At 46.3% G+C, this 19421-nt stretch overlaps 1 protein-coding gene across 8 annotated transcripts in view; it reads left to right on the top strand.

Annotated features, from left to right (window-relative positions):
- Positions 1-19421, top strand: part of C2CD5 (C2 calcium dependent domain containing 5) — a 1003795-nt gene that overhangs the window by 184602 nt on the left and 799772 nt on the right. The window lies entirely within an intron of this gene.

The following is a 19421-nucleotide window of genomic DNA, read 5'->3' as shown; positions in this document are numbered from 1 at the left end:
CTGAAGGACAGGAGGAAGATCAGACTTGAGGGCCTTGAAGAGAGAAGACTGATGGCTCAAGGTGGGTCTGGAGGGGCTTCTACTGCCCATGCTGAGGCCTCTGGGGGGCTCCCCAGGGGCAGGAAGTCCAGCACACGTCCATTGTCTCCGTCTGGGTCGGTTGCACTGACCACGACGTCGAGAGGAAGGTCCACGGCCAGTTCCCGGTCTCCCCAGGGCTCTGGGTCGAGAAAACGTCGCCCGTCGACGTCGAGGGACTTACACAGGCCGCCGTCGAACCCAGTGTCGATTTCTTCATCGTCGCCGTCGGCGTCGAGTGGACGGCGTCGAAGGACCCGGCGTCGGCGCTCGCCGTCGAGGCGACACCGCCGTTCGCCGTCAAGGGCGGGGACATCGTCGTCGTCGAGGGGATCCTCGTCGTCGAGGCCGCCGTCAAAGCGGACAAGGTCGCCGTCGAGGCAGAAGTGGTCTCCGGCGCTGAAGAAGTCGACGTCGAGGCGATCGAGGTCGACATCGAGGCGATCGAAGAGGTCGCCGTCGAGGCGGTCGAGGTCGCCGTCGAGGCGTAAGCGCTCGCCGTCGAGGTATAGAGGATCGTCCATCTGGTCAGGATCGACGTCGAGGCATAGAAGCCGGTCGACGCTGATGCGTGTGAAACGGTCGACGCCGAAGGGCCGCTCGACGTCGAGGGGACCACGTTCGACGTCTGGACACCGGTCTTCGACGTCAGGGGGTCATAAGGACAGGCCGAGGACTGTGGGGGGCTCCCCTCAGTCAGGACAGGATGGTGGGTTGCCGGGAACGGTGTACTCAGAGGTGTATACCCCGAAGAAGACTATTACACCTCCTCCTCCTCCTCCTTTGCCTAGAGGTCCTCCTCCGAGGGCTCCAACCCCTCCTCCATTGCCTCCTCTACCTGCTCTTCCGTCAGGACCACAGGCCCCTGTGCCTGGTGCTCCTCCTCCGGTTCCACCGAGATCGGTGTCGATGCTCAGACTATTTAAACAACAAGGGGACCCCAATCGGTATCAGCGAGGGACCTCGGGGAAGTTAATTATGTAGAAACAACAATGGTCCCTGGCAGGGAATTAGATGATTGAAAAATAAATATAGACTCAGTCAGTTCTATATTGATAAAGACATACCCAGCCGGGCAGTGGTCTTTCACGTTTTATATTTTAAATGAGGACATACAAAACAGAATAACACCTTCAACAGTTCACGTGCGTGGGGCACAAGCCTGTACCCAAACCACGACCGTGCACCGACAGAGACATACACAAAAGGGCTTTTACAAGGCAAATTCAACAATCTCTATAGGGTTCCAGTTTTTTGGACAGAGAGATTACTTATAGGTACCATTACAATGTTTAATTTTGTACATTTTCACAGGTATATGGTACACATTGGGTCGACGACGTTTCGGACCCCCTTGTTAAATAATGGGGTCCATCATCAGGACAAGAAAATGGTTGCCTTTTTAGTTATTAGCCTCTTTAGCCAGGGAGGCAGTTAGCAAGCTCAAATAAGGGCGAGCGGATAGAGGGCTGAATCAGGAACAGTGGAATAATCTATTCCGTGTTATTAGAATTTCCGAAATTTTTCGGAATTTCAAATAGAGTTCTGGAGGTAAGGGGGCGGGAAAGGATTAATTCCTTGTGTCCACTTGTACCAGTAATTCAGAAAGGCGTCTTAAGGGTCCAAGGCGGGAGGGAGTAATTATCTCGAGTCCGCTTCAACCAGTGTATATTAATCAGACTTTCTCGAGGGTCCAGTGGCGGCAGACGAGTAGTGTCTTTGTCCGCTTGTTCCTTCGGAGCCGAGTATTATCGGCGGCGCCGAGTCGCGCTGGGGTCCTGAAACCAGGGGGCCGGATCAGTCGGCAGGCATTGAACCAGGAGCTAAAGAGGCTAATAACTAAAAAGGCAACCATTTTCTTGTCCTGATGATGGACCCCATTATTTAACAAGGGGGTCCGAAACGTCGTCGACCCAATGTGTACCATATACCTGTGAAAATGTACAAAATGAAACATTGTAATGGTACCTATAAGTAATCTCTCTGTCCAAAAAACTGGAACCCTATAGAGATTGTTGAATTTGCCTTGTAAAAGCCCTTTTGTGTATGTCTCTGTCGGTGCACGGTCGTGGTTTGGGTACAGGCTTGTGCCCCACGCACGTGAACTGTTGAAGGTGTTATTCTGTTTTGTATGTCCTCATTTAAAATATAAAACGTGAAAGACCACTGCCCGGCTGGGTATGTCTTTATCAATATAGAACTGACTGAGTCTATATTTATTTTTCAATCATCTAATTCCCTGCCAGGGACCATGCTCAGACTTCCGACACCTCCGAAGAAGACTCCTAAGTCGAAGGTTCCTCCTAAGCCCAAGACGTCCGTCCCGGGGAAGCCGGCGGAGCGTCCCAGACCCAGGAGATCGAGGTCTCGCTCAGGGAAGAGAGACAGATCTAGGAGTAGACACGGATCCTCCTCTAGATCCAGACATCGCCATAGGAGGCATAGGTCCAGGTCCCGTTCGACCTCTAGGACCCGTTCATATTCACCTACATTGTCGGATTCACCGGAGACGAGGGTGTCTCCGATAGATGACATTGGCACGTTCCAGGAGGTTCTCCTGAGGGGGGCGGCGAAGTTGGGGATCAAGGTGACAGCCCCTACGCCGACGACTTCTGTGATCTTCGAGACTTTGCACAAGAAGCACCTGTCTCGCCCCCTACTGCCTCTGGTGCCGGGACTGGTTGAGCCTGCTGAACAGCTCTTCCTTACGCCGGCGGTGGTGAAAGCCGCTCCCTCCAGGCTTGTCAAGAAGTACAGGGCGCCAGAGTCGGACCCGGCCTTCTTACGGATGGACCCAGTGCCTGATTCGGTGATTGTGACGGCGGCTAGGAAACTACATGCTACCTCCCCATCCTCCACTGTGCCTCCGGATAAGGAGAGCCGCTGGATTGACTCAGCTGGAAGGAAGGCGTGTGGGACGTCTTCCACGACGATGAAGGCCTCCAGCGACTCGGCGTTGCTGGGGCGGTACGACCGTGCGCTGTGGGATTCCATGGAACAGTTTGCGGACCTTGTCCCGCGGGACAGGAAAGAGGACTTCATGGAGATCGTCCAGGAAGGGATGCTGGTTTCGAACCAAGCCATCAGCGCCGCGGTGGATATCTCCCTGTTGGCCGCACATGGATACTGCCACGGTATCAATCAGAGACGCCATGCTTGGCTCCGGCTGACGTCGCTGAAGCCGGAAGCGCAACAGCGAGTGGCAAATCTGCCGTTTTCCGGCGACACCCTCTTCGGGAAACATGCAGATGACGAAATGGCCAGGATGAAGGCCGAGGCTGAAACCCTGACGGCCGTGGGCTTGGAGAAGCCCAAGGACAAGAAACCCTTCCGCCAGTTCCAACGACGGTTCGGGTCGCAGGGTAGAGGAAGGGGACAGTCTTCTGGGCAACAGCAGCAGCAGCAACATCAGCAGCAATACAGAAGACCCTTCCAGAAACGTCAGAGGGGTAGAGGTGGACAGCAGTCCTCTACCGCGAACAAGGGCCCGGCTGGGTCTCGACCCTGAGCGGTTACTTCCCCTTCGTCCGTTACCCGCTCCGGTGAGGGGAAGCGTTCAATTTTTTCTGGCAGAGTGGAGAAAAATTACTCAGGACAAGTGGGTGCTGAATATTGTTTGCAATGGATACAGTCTTCGGTTCATCAGCCCTCCTCCATCGATTCCTCCGGTCAGCTCGCAGTATCAACTGCGCGAGCTCCAGGCGGAGGCCGACATCCTTTTAAGGAAAAGGGCGATAGAAGATGTACCTCTGTCTCAAAGAGGAAGAGGTTTGTACTCCCGGTTCTTTCTGGTCCGCAAGAAGGACAAGAACGAGTTCAGGCCCATTCTGGACTTGCGACAGGCAAGCAAGTGGATTCGCAGAGAAAAGTTTCGCATGCTGTCGTTGCATCAGATTTATCCTCAGCTGCAGCGGGGAGACTGGCTTTGCGCCATAGACCTACAGGATGCGTACTTCCATGTGCCCATTGCACACAAACACAGGAAGTTCCTGCGATTTCAAGTCGGCACCAATCACTATCAGTACACGGTACTTCTGTTCGGGCTGAAGTCTGCCCCCCGGACGTTCTCGAAGTGCATGGCAGTGGTAGCGGCACACCTGAGGAAGAACAAGGTGTTTGTCTACCCATACCTGGACGATTGGTTGATCAAGGCCTCCTCCTTCTCGGAAGCTCGAGCACACTTCCAGAAGACGTGCGTTCTCTTGAACAAGCTGGGGTTGCACATCAACATGTCCAAGTCTGTCCCGACTCCGGTCCAGTGCATCCAGTACTTGGGAGCCTCCATCGATACGCTGTCGGCAAGCGTGTCTCCTTCGGAAGAGCGACGTTTATCACTCCTTCGGAAGGCTCAGGCTCTCATGTCCACTCCATCCGCGACAGTGAGGACGGTGTCTTCTCTGCTGGGATCGATGGCCTCTTGCATCTTCCTGACGCCACATGCGCGGCTGCACATGAGGCCGCTGCAGGAGTGCTTGGAGGATCAGTGGGACCAGAGGAGAGGCTCTTGGGACGACAAGATACGACTGTCTCTACATGCTCTTCAGTCTCTGAAGTGGTGGTGTTCAGCGGAGAATCTCCTCAGAGGGGTTCCCTTCCACAAGGACATTCCCACTCAGACTATCGTGACGGATTCTTCTCTCCTGGGATGGGGAGCGCACTCCGAAGACCTGCAGATTCAAGGGACGTGGTCCCCGTCGGAGTCCACGTACCACATCAATTTCCTGGAACTCAGGGCTGTTCACTTGGCGCTGAAGGCCTTTCATCCGTCCTTCCGGACCAACTCTCTGCTTGTACAGACGGACAATACGACCACGATGTATTACCTCAACAAGCAGGGGGGCTCGAGATCACGCACTCTGTCTCAGGAGGCGCAGGCGATCTGGCATTGGCTTCTGGCTCGAGGACTCTCGATAATGGCCACTCATCTGCCAGGTGTGCAGAATGTTCAGGCAGACGAGCTGAGCAGACTGATTCAGGAAAACCACGAATGGGTCATAAACGACGAAGTACTAGGAGAAGTCTTCGCAAGGTGGGGAACTCCAGACGTAGATCTGTTCGCCACCGCCGAAAACAGCAAATGCCGAGACTTCGCCTCCAGGTACTACCAGCCGGGGACGCTGGGGAACGCGTTATGGATCAACTGGTCGAACGGCTTTCTGTACGCTTTTCCACCCATTCCCCTGATTCCAGCGGTTCTCATCAAGCTCTCCCAGTCCAGGGCGAAGATGATTCTGATTGCCCCGGAAAGGCCCAGACAGTGGTGGTTCACGGACCTGCTTCACCGGTCTCTCCTTCCTCACATGAAGCTGCCGTGCAGGCCGGACCTTCTCACGAAGTTCGGGGGGCGGATGCTGCACCCCAACCTCTCGTCTTTGAGTTTGGCGGCATGGCTCCTGAAATAGTGCAGTATGGCCATTTGAATCTGCCAGAGGATTGTATGGACATACTGAAGGAGGCTAAGCGACCTTCCACTAGGACTTCTTATGCTTACAAGTGGAAGAGGTTTTGCATCTGGTGCAAGTCTAAGAACTATGACCCTACGACATGCAAAGAAGATGTCATCCTTCCATATCTGCTACATCTGGCGCAGTCTGGCCTTAATGTCCATTCCATTAAGGTTCATCTGGCTGCTTTGACTGCCTACAGGAAATGCCCTTCACAGACTTCCTTCTTCCAGATCCCTGTGATCAAGGATTTTCTAGAAGGCTTGAAGAAAGTATTCCCTCCTGCCAGGCTTCCTTCGCCTTCATGGGACTTGAATGTGGTGCTGTCCAGGTTGATGAAGGAGCCTTTTGAACCTATTCATAAGGCTTCGTTGCAGCACCTGTCCTGGAAGGCGGCGTTCCTCGTGGCCATTACATCGGCGCGCAGGGTGAGTGAAATTCAGGCGTTGTGTTGCCAAGAACCTTATACTGTATTTCATGCTGCTAAGGTTGTTATGCGTACTCACCCTAAGTTTCTTCCCAAAGTTGTTTCTGATTTTCATATCAACCAGACTATATCTTTACCTACGTTCTTTCAGAATCCTTCATCTCCAGCGGAAAGGTCTTTGCATTCCCTGGATGTTAGGAGGGTGCTGAAATTTTATCTGGATAAAACCAGTGATATTCGTAGGTCAGACCAATTGTTCATCAATTATGGATCAGTCAGGACGGGTCTTGCGACCTCTAAGCAGTCTATCTCTAGGTGGATTGTGTCCTGCATACAGCTGTGTTACCAAAAAGCTAATAAGACCTTAGGAGGTAAGCCTAAGGCTCATTCCACCAGGGGCAAGGCTGCCACGACAGCATTGCTCCGTAATGTTCCGATTGCAGAAATCTGCAAGGCGGCCACTTGGAAGTCGGTTCATACCTTTGCTAAGCATTACTGCCTGGACACTGATGCTAGGGCGGATGCTCAGGTTGGACAGGCTTCACTGCGAAATCTGTTCGCAAAATAGTGGTGTTGATTCTCTTTTCTCCACCGCCGCTTCGGTGTGGGGATGGGCTTGCCATTCTATTCACTAGATTATGACTATACACAGAGATCCCCTACTACAGAAGGAGTAGTTTCTGTCCTGTAACTCCAGTTCTGTAGTAGGGGTATCTCTGTTATAGTCATAAGCGCCCTCCCTCCTCCCCGGTGGAGAGAGACATATTCCTTTAAGGAATGCTACAGGTCTGGCGTGTTACGCCTTCAAAAAGAACTGAAAGTAAGTTGGACCTGCTATGCATTCTGGGATACTGGGAGAAGGTTCTGGAAGATTCTCTTAAAGGCACAGTATCCTATTCTGAGCCACATAATGGCAGCCTATGGGGCTTGTCTGTCCAGGTTCTTCTCTCTATCATTCCTGAGGGAGTTTGCTGTTAAAGCAATGGAAATCTGTACAGGCTTTTGCTGCTTTGTGGATTTTATGGTGGAATGTCTAGTTGAAGTACTGGACAGTGTAGCCTTTTAGGCTGCATTATCTGTCTTTAAATTCTCTCTTAAGTGTCTATGCATTTCTGCATTTTTTGACACTGTAAGAGATTATTTTTGATTGCTCCGAGGTCCACGCACATGGGCGGGACTATTCACTAGATTATGACTATAACAGAGATACCCCTACTACAGAACTGGAGTTACAGGACAGAAACTACTCCTTCCCACATATTGGGGAGGGATTTACTTCTCAAGTGGTTCTTATTTTATATTGGTACACTTTGTTTCACTGTTTCCTCTAAGTGTAAGTGGCATATTATGTGGAGTTTTCCTATCGATTAGATAACCGGGAGTAGTCATTGCGGGGTGGCCTTCTTCTAGACTGCTTGGGAACATTTCTTCACACATTTCAACTATTTCATCTGATCCTTATATGCTTAAGTTCAAGATATCCTGTAAGTATTTCTACTATTCCCAAATGTGTTATTTAGGACACCTACTCTCAGGCAAAACTTTCTGTTGCTTCTCCAGCTTGTGGATTTTTGATCTAATTATGCAGTTCTACCTACCCATGTCTAAATTCTGGGCCTGGTTTCTGAAAAAATAGTTTTCGAGGCATAAGAGCTGCAAATTGTACACTTAGCATTAGATCGCCAGCTGGTGTTGGGCTTGGATGATTGCATGTTGTTGTCGTCTTGGAAGAAGTCTTTGTAGTCACGAGATAGGTGACTCCTCCCTTGGACGATAGTGCGCATGGGGATCGGCTCCATCCTTAGATTGTTTTTTTCCGCCACTGGGTTCGGATGAAAGTTTTCCGCTCCGGCTAGAAACACACTTTCCCAGCACTTCGAAGCGCAAAAAACGTCCCAAAACTCTCCAAAATAATTTCGATACCGACTAACATCGTCTCGTCTCCATCAGCTCGATTCCGGTCTTCGACGCCTATCCACGCCGTGAGGCTTACACCTCATGGAAAGGACGCCATTCAAGAGTTGCCCCGGGTGTGGAGCAAAGTTTCAATGCAGTGACCACCACGAGCTCTGCAATCTCTGCTTATCACCAGAACAGGACGAATCCAGCTGTACAGCCTGCGCGTCCTTTCGATCCAAGAAAACCATCAGAGATCGGAGGGCCCGTCAACACGACATGCAGAGATCAGCTCCGGAACCGGTGGATATCTTCGACGAGGAGGTTCCGCTCGTCCCCGAAGAAGATTTCGATGATCTCCAAATCGTATCAGAGGCAGACGACTCAGATGACTCCATACCATCGGGCCGGCGCGTGAGTACTACTGCCCCTGCACCACACACAGCACCCAGACCGAAGGCAAAGGTCAACACTCTGCCTCCGGGGCCCAGTCGCGACCGAAAATCTACTCCGACAGCCCGGCAATCGAGCCCGGCTCCGAAGAAAGTAACTAAGCCTTCCAGTAGCTCGGTACCGAGCAAGCCGCACGTGCCGATCCCACCAGCTCCCTCGGCACCGAAACTGAAAGAAGTCTCGGCTCCGAAACCGTCGACTTCTAAAGACAAGGGTGCGAAGCCAGCGTCCGACGCCTTGAAGCCGACGAGACTAGCTTCCACTCCGAAGACACCGTCTTCGGTGCCAAAACCGACAAGGCCTGATTCCGACGCGTCGAAGCCCTCGAAACAGCCTACGACACCGAAAACAACACCTTCGGTGCCGAAAACTACGCCAAAGAACACTGTAACAACTCCTAAGGCTAAAGACAAGCAGCACCCTCGTCCGGTACCGAAAAAATCGGCGCCGACAAAGGTTCCACAAGGAGAAGAACTTTTCCAGCCAGATCCTCTGCAAAAGAAGATCTACATTGACCCAAAAACAGGTCATGTGTCCACTACACCACACAAGAAAAGGAAGGAAGATGAAACATCCACACTTGTGGTCCCTGCCAAGAAGAAGGACTCTGCCACATCCCCTATGCACCCTTCTTCACCTATACTTCCTTCTCCTTCATCTCCTGCTCCTTCTAACAATTCACCACAGATGTCTCCTTCACATTCTCCTCCTTTATCCTCACACTCACCTCAAAATGATGATGAGTATAGTTTAGGAAGAGGGATAGACACAGATGAGCCTTTCCCATTCTCTATTGATGATACAGACTGAGAGTACCCAAACCCACAGGATACACCAGATATTCCTGACCCACAGTCATACCCATCTAACCTTTCTCCCCCAGAGGATAACATTGGCTTTGGGCACCTATTGAACAGAGCTGCCATTTACCATGGGGTCACTATGCATTCTGATGAGGCAGAGGAAGATTTTCTATTAGACACATTTGAACAATCGCAAAGATCTGTTCAATTTCTTCCTATGATCAAAGGGGTCATTAAACATGCTCCAGAAACCTCCCTGTACGTACTAGGATTTTGAACCCTAGAATTGAGAAAAAATATATGCCTGCACCTGCAGATCCAACCTACATTAAAGGACAACTACCATTAGATTCACTAGTTATATCAAATGCTATGAAGAGAGCAAACTCACAAACTTCAGGCGAGGCACCCCCACCGGATAAAGAATCCAAGGTCATAGATGCCTCAGGCAAAAGAATAGCTGCGCAAGCTACCAACATATGGCGTATAGCTAATACACAAGCCCTCCTTTCCCGATATGATAGGGCTCATTATGATCAGTTAGAGAAACTGCTAGAACATCTACCTGACCAATATAAGGCACAGGCAAATGATCTTATACAAGAAGGCAAGCTTATTTCTAATGCCTCAATCAAGTGCACACTAAATGCAGCAGATACTGCATCTAGAGCTGTAAATACTAGTGTCGTACTTCGAAGACATGCGTGGCTACGCATTTCAGGGTTTAAACAGGAAGTACAAACTACCATTTTAAATCAACCATTTAATCAAAACCAATTATTTGGACCAGAAGTAGACACAGCACTTGAAAAAATGAAGAAGGATGCAGACACTGCCAAATCTATCCACACAAACTAGAGGTTCCTTTAGTTGCTCCTTCTATAGAGGGGGCTCCAAACAAACTGGTGCAGACAATACAACGTCCTTCAAATCCAACACACAAACATCCTCTAACAAGGGATATTTTAGAGGAGGATATAGAGGGAATAACAACAAAGGAAGAGGTCGGGGTATCAACAGTATTCAAACCTCTTCCGCCACAAAACAGTGACTTCCCTCTGCTCCCCCAACAGCATTCCACTCCTGTGGTGGGGCAGATAAACACAATTCCTGCCTGTCTGGAACTCCATCACAACAGACAGGTGGGTAAGACAAATTATCCAGAATGGCTACTGCCTAGAACTTACAGCAACCCCTCCACACATACCGCCCAGGCAACGTCCAATGTCTACAGAACACCTTACTCTGCTCAAACCAGAATTTCAGTCACTTCTACAAAAGGGCACAATACAAATAGTTCCTTTACAAGAACAAGGAACAGGGGTTTACTCGCTGTATTTTCTAATTCCCAAGAAGGACGGGACACTAAGACCAATTCTCGACCTCAGGCCCCTCAATCATTACATACAATCAGATAATTTTCATATGATCACTTTACAACAAGTGCTCCCACTGCTGCAAAAAGGCAATTTCCTCAACACTAGACCTGAAGGACGCCTACTTCCACATTCCTATACATCCTGCTCATAGAAAGTATCTAAGGTTTGTACTGGAAGGACAACATTAACAGTTCAAAGTCCTTCCATTCGGAGTGAGAACGGCACCATGAGTATTCACAAAGTGCCTTGCAGTAGTAGCAGCACATCTCAGGAGACAACAAATACATGTCTTCCCTTTTCTAGACGATTGACTCATAAAAGCCAAGTCATTTAATCAGTGTGTTCAACACACACATCAGACAATTCAAACATTGCATGACTTAGGGTTCACAATCAACTACATCAAGTCGCACCTGCAACCCTCTCACATACATCAGTATCTAGGGGCTACAATAAACACGTCTACGGCTCTAGCGTATCCCAGTCCAGCAAGGATACAGAGCATTCAAGCCTTAGTCACAGCCTTTCAACAGCAACAATCTCTGCAAGCCAGAGTCTTCATGAGACTAATAGGCATGATGGCATCTTGCATCTTCATAGTACCATATGCAAGACTACAGATGCATCCGTTGCAGGAATGTCTAGCACAACAGTGGAACCAGGCTCAAGGTCAACTAACAGACCTGGTAGGCCGCCGCACACATCGCTCTCTGCAGTGGTGGAACACCAAAAACTTGACAAAAGGGCGGCCGTTCCTTGAACCTATTCCACAACTAGTGCTCACAGCAGACGCATCCCTCACAGGATGGGGAGCCCATCTCCTACATCATACTACTCAAGGACAATGGAATAGTCAACATAAATTGTTCCATATCAACCATCTAGAGCTGCTAGCAATATTCTTAGCCCTCAAAACTTTCCAAGTACTAATACAGAACAAAGCTGTCTTGATCCGGACGGACAACATGACAGCCATGTATTATATACAAAAACAGGGGGGGACACACTCTCTACAACTGTCCCAGCTCGCACAGAACATTTGGAGATGGGCCATTCCACAGAACATATATCTGTTGGCAGAGCACCTTCCAGGAGTTCACAATCAGATAGCAGATCTGTTGAGTCGGCAGACACAACAAATTCACGAATGGGAACTACATCCGCAGGTTCTTCAACCATTCTTTCACAAGTGGGGTCATCCAGACATAGATCTGTTCGCCACGCACGAAAACGCATAATGCCCAACCTTCGCCGCCAGGTATCCACACCCACTGTCCAAGGGCAATGCGATATGGATGAACTGGTCAGACAGATTTGCGCACGCTTTTCTGCCACTACCACTAACACCATTAGTAGTACGCAAGCTCAGACAACAGTTTTTCAAACTAATCCTAGTAGCCCCCACATTGGCACGTCAACCGTGGTTCACCCCACTGCTAGAACTATCTCTAGTTCCACACCAAAAGCTACAACTGACTCCATTCCTGCTAACGCAGAACCATGGAGACATCCAACATCCAGACCCAAATCAACTGAATTTGGCGAACTGGCTCCTGTTTGGTTATCTTAACCTACCAACAGACTGTATGAACATTTTTAACCGGTTCGGCGCTGATGACGAGCTCAGCTCGTCATCAGTTGCGCCGCTCGCACGCTGATGACGAGCTGAGCTCGTCATGTAACGCGGCTTTTTAAAAAAAGCCGCGCAGCGCGAAAAAAGCCGCCGCACGCATGCGGTTAAAGAGGCCAGGAGACCTACTACCAGAGCCTGTTATGCTGCTAAATGGAAAAGATTTGCCATTTATTGCAACAATAACCAAATTTGTTACCTTTTACATTTACGAAGGTGTAACTTGGCATATTCATCCATATGCCTGCACCTTGCAGCAATTGCAGCATATTTACAAAATAGACAACATCTGTTTCTTTTCAGAGTGCCTGCAATTAAAGCATTTATGGAAGGATTAAAAAGAATTATCCCTCCCAGGTTGCCACCTTCTCCAGTATGGAACCTGAACGTTGTTCTTACAAGACTCATGGGACCCCTTTTTGAGCCTTTACATAAATGTGAACTGCAATTCCTCACGTGGAAAACAGCTTTCCTTATTGTCATTACCTCTTATAGAAGAGTAAGTGAAATACAAGCATTTACAATACAAGAACCATTTTTACAACTACATCGTAACATAGTGGTTTTAGGAACTAATCCAAACTTCCTTCCAAAAGTCATTACTCCTTTTCATTTAAACCAATCTGTAGTGTTACCTGTGTTTTTTCAAAATCCAGACTCTGTGGCAGAAAGGGCTCTACACACATTAGATGTTAAAAGAGCTCTTCTCTACTATATAGATAGGACCAAGTCTTTTAGAAAAACAAAACAACTGTTTGTGTCTTTCTCTCCACCTCATAAAGGCAACCCCATCTCTAAAGGTGGGATTGCAAGGTGGATTGTAAAATGTATACAAATATGCTATCAAAAAGCAAAACGTACATTAACAGTTCCTCCTAGAGCGCACTCAACACGCAAACTAGGGGCCTCTATGGCTTTCTTAGGAAACATCCCCCTAGAGGACATATGCAAAGCAGCAACATGGTCTACAACACACACCTTCACTAAACACTACTGTGTTGATGTGCAAGCCAAGCAGCAAGCTGCAGTAGGCCAAGCTGTCCTTAAAACTCTCTTTCAAACCACTGCAACAGATACAGGTGACCACCGCTAGGGGAGACACTGCTGCACAATCGATGCTAAGTGTACAATCTGCAGCTCATATGCCTTGAACGGAAAATGCTACTTACCAGTATGCATCTGTTCTTGGCATGTAGAGCTGCAGAGTTGTACACGCCCTCCCGCCTCCCCGGGACCTCTATCTGTTCCAGTTTTATCTTACTTAGATGCACACGTATGGACATCTTTTTTCTTTACTTCTACTAACTCCATCATTTCCCATCATGGCAAAAACAATCTAAGGATGGAGCCGATGCCCATGCGCACTATCGTCCAAGGGAGGAGTCACCTATCTCGTGACTACAAAGACTTCTTCCAAGACGACAACAACATGCAATCATCCGAGCCCAACACCAGGTGGCGATCTAATGCTAAGTGTACAACTCTGCAGCTCTACATGCCAAGAACAGATGCATACTGGTAAGTAGCGTTTTCCTTCTTTACACTTAGGTTTGTCTAAATTAAACATAGCTATGATGTAGGTGGCTAGAAAGGTTTTACTAGGGAATGATACAGTTGGAAATGGCTAGGTTTTTGTTACTTGGCCTGAGCGAGGCAATTGAATCAACACAAGGCTTCCTTGGATGATTTCTTTTTTTTATATTGTTTTTAGCTTCTATAGGAAACCAAAATGTAGCAAAGCAAGCATTACCAATCCGCTATCACAGCGTATTTCATTCAACTTACCTAGACCTTTTCGTGGGCAGATAGTGGTGGTACTTCATGTTGATGGTATTCTCCATCTTCTTCCATGCATTTGGGAATGCTGCTCTCTAATACGACTTCAAATTGGTTTTGGTTTCCCTCTTGCATAAACCCCGGGTCCCCTGCTGTTCTGTGATATTGAGTTGCTGGCTTGGAAGGTTATCTTTTTGACAGCGATCACTTTGCTTTGTTGCTCATTTCAGCATAGACCTCATACTTAGCCGGAGAGACTACTCAGATGTTTGTAGAACTGGACCGGCCGTAACACCTGTGGACACAACACTCCCCAGTGTAGAAAAGGCATGGATTACATAACTTCACCCTAGCATTGTTCAATATACATGATAATATGCCAATTGCTGACCTTGGGGAAAGCCTTTTTAGGGATGTGGAAGGGCGGTGGGGTACTGGGAGATGCACTAAGTCCAGTGGGAGAATATGCTTTTTGAGATCTTTTAACTGTACAATGTTAATACAATGGAGCACCTCAGCAGTGTATTATTACCGATCGTCCATGATTGGACACTTGCATATAAATGGTCATGTTTTGTTCAAATAAATAAAATATATATTTTTTAAAAGTCACTATTGCCATGTCTTCAGATTCTTACATCTGTAAAGCTAAAGACATAAGAAGAGTTTAGGCTCCTTTGCTTATTTTAACAGAGCATGGGTTTCCTCAAAAGGTATGTTCCGATCATAGACATTTGGAGGGCAGCAACTTAAGCTACCTCTCATGTGTTTTGAAAGCATTCCTCTCTTGATTCTTCTTGTTGCAGATTTTCACCAGGAGAATTTTGCATGAATTATTTGTTATTACCGTTCATAGTGAAAAAATTGAGCATATGGCTGGTCGGTCTCGAATATGGCTCACCTTAGTGGCACCACCTTACATGCATGTTTTTTTGTGAGTCACACCACCCATGTACTGGTTTTCACCCTGTATTTCCAACCAGTGGTTTGTCACTGGCACTTGGGTGCATGGCATCTGAGGACGGAGTTTGTTGCTCTTATCCGGGCCTTCCGCTGTGAGCGACAGCTACTGGTAATAAAGAGAAAATGTTCTATCGCCCAGTTAAAAATGGATCTGATTATTTCAGGAAAAAGGACAAACAAGAGGGAGCCCCAATTCAAGATGGGGCAGGAGCCCTTTTGAGTGATTCACGGATGTTCCATTATGCATCACTAAAGGCAGGCATTATTGGTTTAATATAGTGCAATACACTGCATTATTTCCGTTCTGGTTTTTGTTTCCGGTTCTTTTTTGATAGTTTACGTTTTAGGTTTGCTATTCTTTCTCTGTGCTGTGATTGCTGCCTTGTTCGGTCGTCTTGAAAATCTCCATACTTTGTTTTCTTTCACTTCACAAATGGCTGGTCTTGCAGCACTTATTGTACTTATCTGAACAATGGGCCAGTTACTTGAAAACAAAATAAAAGTTTTAATATATTACCTCATATAACATATTTTTCGCAAACTGGAAACAAGGTAGGATTAATAATATTTTCTGACCTCTAAGTACTAAAATTTGTATCCGCATAGATCAAAACTGGCTATATAGCACCATAGGAATTTGACTGATTCTAAAGCTGGTATGTCCACGTCATAGATTCCAGAGTTGACACATCATTTGAGCAAGGTTATCAATCTAGTTGTGTAGCGCAACTCTGTGTTATTGTACTGGTGTTATGGAAATTAGTTCTTGAGATTGATTTTGTGCTTAGTGAGTGTAATAAAGCTTGTGACTGTAATTCTTCCTGATCAAAATTGATCTTTAGAACACAACCACAATGCAGCATTTTCATGTAATATGGGTATCTGAGTTACAGTAGTTGGAGGTTTGAACTTTGTTTTACGTTAAAAAAAATATAACCTGGTCTCCTGCATGTAGAACCATGCGTTTTCATTGTTCGTATCACCTAGGCAGTCGAGCATCCAGAAGAAGTCATGCAGATTTCTACTGGTAATATACCCGGTTTAGAATACCCCATATCAGTTGGGATATTAATGTTCATTCTTTTGTGGTTCACATTGTCGTGCCCAGGCCAAGGGCACTAGGACCCTGGGACAGGACAGAAGCCAGGGGACACCGGACACCACATCCGGTCAAGGGGTGGGGACAAGGGGCACTCGGCTGCTGGACCTCGGGCAAGAGGTTGTGATACATACATGCTGTAACTGTAACAATAAAGGCGTACCTGCTGATCAAAACCTCGTTCTGTCTGGTTTCCTGGGTCTAGCGACACGACACACATGTTCTCTAGAGCCTTGTAAGCCAGGAAACCAAACTAATAACATAAAGAGTATCCTATCTAGGTGTGGTGTCTGACGAGACCTTTTGATTTTTACTAAAATCTGTATGATATATTTACATATCGGGGCTTTCAGCCAAGGCCTTTTGGTTTTACTAAAACTATGTGTATAACATAGTTTCTTATAGGGGTTTACGCAAGGCTTCATCCATTAGTCTGGGGTTGGTGTCATTTACATTTTTCTCCCACCCAATCCAGCATGCTTGAAGGGGCTGTGCATCAGCCCACTTAAGCTAGTGGCTGACTTCATTCAGAGTTATGGCATGTTACCCTTTCACAAAGAACACATTCAAACACAATGTAGTTCTCTTGAGGGCCAGGGTCTGTTATGGTAATATATGTTACTATGATTATGTGTGTGAAAAGAATCCTATCTGTCAAACCCTTGACACAAAAATGCGGGTGGAGTTGGCCATTTAAGAGTAATCCATTAAAGGTGAAGGAGTAATGAATCCTTTTTAGAGGGTGATCTACATTTAAAAAGCGTGTGACTCCATTAAAGTTAATGGAGACATTTTGTTTTTCAGGCGGATAAATAGAAATAAAAATAAGTTGATGCTTGCCAATGTGGGTGAGAGTGGACAGGTATCTGTAGGGAATGTTCAGGAAAGGGATGTCGTTTCTGTGGGCTTTTTTGTTCTCTCTGTGATAAATCCTCTTATAACTCACACTGCTATGAAACATGAGCTGTTATAATTACCCACTTATTTGGTCCTTTTATACAGTAAAAAACACCGTCCTGTCCCTCTGCCTCCACCTCTTTTCGGAGCTACACTATTTGCCAGAGGTTTTCCAATGCCCTGGACTCGAATTGAGTTTTGGAGTTTAGCCCCCCACAGGAGTAGCTTCAACACCATCTTAGGCTCCTAGAAGAATATGAGCAGGAGTAGACAGCCTGATAATGTCTATAGTGACCATACACAGCACCGTATTGTCCTGCCTCAATATAAACTATGGTTACACTAATCAGACACAGAATTTGGTCTTGCAGGAGGTGGTACTCAAGATGCTTAGGAAAGCAGCAAATTCTGGCCTAGCCCATTGAAGTACAATAACACGTTGTTGAAAAAACTCAGACTATGATTTCAATTAAATGCAGGCTTTCTTTCACATGCTGCCCCTCTCTGCAAATCCAGATGAGAGCGACCTCTAGCAGTGAATTTTAACACTTTTATTTTTTAGATATTCACCCACCATTTGTCCTCAAATGTGCATTGACTCCCATTTCCTATAAACGTGCACACATCCCCTGCCATCTCCTGTCTTTGCATCACCCCCTAAAAAATTCAGAAAGCCTTGTTAATTTACTCTTCACCGAAGCTCAGGAGTTTTTTCTTCGAGTTTTTATTGCTGCTGTTCTTTTCTGTCGGCTGTTGTAGGAAAGTTGCTAGCTTGTTAGGTAGGTACTCAGGTCCTTCGAAATACAAAAAGGAGTGTCAATTGTTAAGAACAAATATCAGATTAGTGACCACTCCTTTCTGATTAAGTTTGAACTATTTGTGAGCTAGCTCAAAAATACGTATTAAGTTTGAACTATTTGTGAGCCAGCTCAAAAATACGTATTACTGTTTCATTTCAGTGGCATCCATTCAAGATTTGTGTTGGGTGGTGGCCATAGGGTGCAGAGATGCACCTTAGCTTTTGTATGAAGTGTTTGTAAAGCAGTTCCTGTCACAATTTAAATGCCGTTACTTCAGTTTTAGATATAATTGTTAAGACGTGAAGTATGTATGGTTTGTGGTATAGAGTTGTGATTTAAACCACACTTGGGTGACCGATGTTCGCTTGAAGTACTTGATAAATACTTTTCCCTTCTAGGATTTTTCTTGCAAATTTCACGGTTGAGAAAAACCCAGATTCTATTTTGTATTACAAGTAAAAAGAATGCAGTTTAAGGCTTTCAACAAATTGTGTGTCGCGAGCCATTTGTGTTTGATGCCTAGTATTTTCAGGCACTTACTCATCATGATTGATTTGTTCACATTTATGGAAAATTATTATTTTGAGTAGTTGGTTTAATGGAGAATGGACCCTAAACCCAGTAGAATGTATCATTAGTAGCAACCTTCTGCAGATGATTTTGCTTACTCAGTCTGAAATGCTTTTGTGTTAATTCCTTGTTTTTACCACCTTATTTGTTTTCATTTATACTTTTGCATGCATGCTCATATGAATGGTTTATGAAGTGACCGCTAATTAATTTTCCCTGAACTTAATATTAACATATAACTTTGCAATTTGTTGTATACATTGTTTTTTTTTCTTCCACTTGGCCATCGATTCTCTCAGGTCTCCGCTGGTACTTCCGCCAAGCCATGGATGCCGTTCGACTCACAACAGCCCTATTCACACTGCTACTGGCTCACGACTAACTCAGAACTTCTCTGTGTCTGTTCCCACTCTCATCTTCACTGGTACGAGACTGCACAAGCTCAGGAACAGGGAGTAGGCAGGCCAAATACATACTTTTTGCAAAATCCAGGCAGGCAGGCAGTGTAGGCAGGTACCATTCATCTTTACTCCTTCCACTCTCTCCCTCCTTTTCTAACTGGGAATGCACTGTTGTCATATAGAAACCAACTGCTCAATTAAAGACAACAGTTGTATATATGAACGAGTGATTAAGAAGTCTGTTCCACAGATTTGATGGTGCTTTTTACTGCTTGAAAAGTAGCCCTCTCCCAAAAGTTAAGGAGTCTACTTTTCAATTTGTTTTTTCAAAAATATGTCAATCATATAGTGCATTTTCAATGTATTTTTGTGGAAATGATGGTCATTTTGTATTTCTGCAATCTGACATCCTTCTAATCTTAAGCACCAAGTAAAAGGTCTAGAAATAAGGACCTACGTGTGTGTGGATCTGTGGAAGAGACCTCAGTTGCGAACAGGTAAGTAGAAAATCTGCTGTTAGAGAAGAGACTTTTTGCTGTAGATATAGCTCGTAGGATATGCTGTCCTTGACTTTGTTTTTAGCTGTGGCATTTTGATGCTATAGGATAAGGAAACATCTTTATTTTTATTGCTCCCTTTATTATTTGTTTTTCAGATCACTTGAGCAAACAAAAAAAGAACCATAAATATATATACATTTTTAAGTATTTAATTTTTGTATTTTTTGCATATTCTTTTTGTTTTGTCTGACATTTCATGCTTTTTTAAATTGGCTTTCTTATTGATTTTGAATGTTGATGTACAT

The sequence above is a fragment of the Lissotriton helveticus genome, chromosome 1_1 (assembly GCF_964261635.1).
Source record: "Lissotriton helveticus chromosome 1_1, aLisHel1.1, whole genome shotgun sequence".
NCBI classification, from domain to species: Eukaryota; Metazoa; Chordata; class Amphibia; order Caudata; family Salamandridae; genus Lissotriton; species Lissotriton helveticus.
Note: the sequence above shows the minus strand (reverse complement) of the source record. Positions and strands in the feature narration are given on the sequence as shown.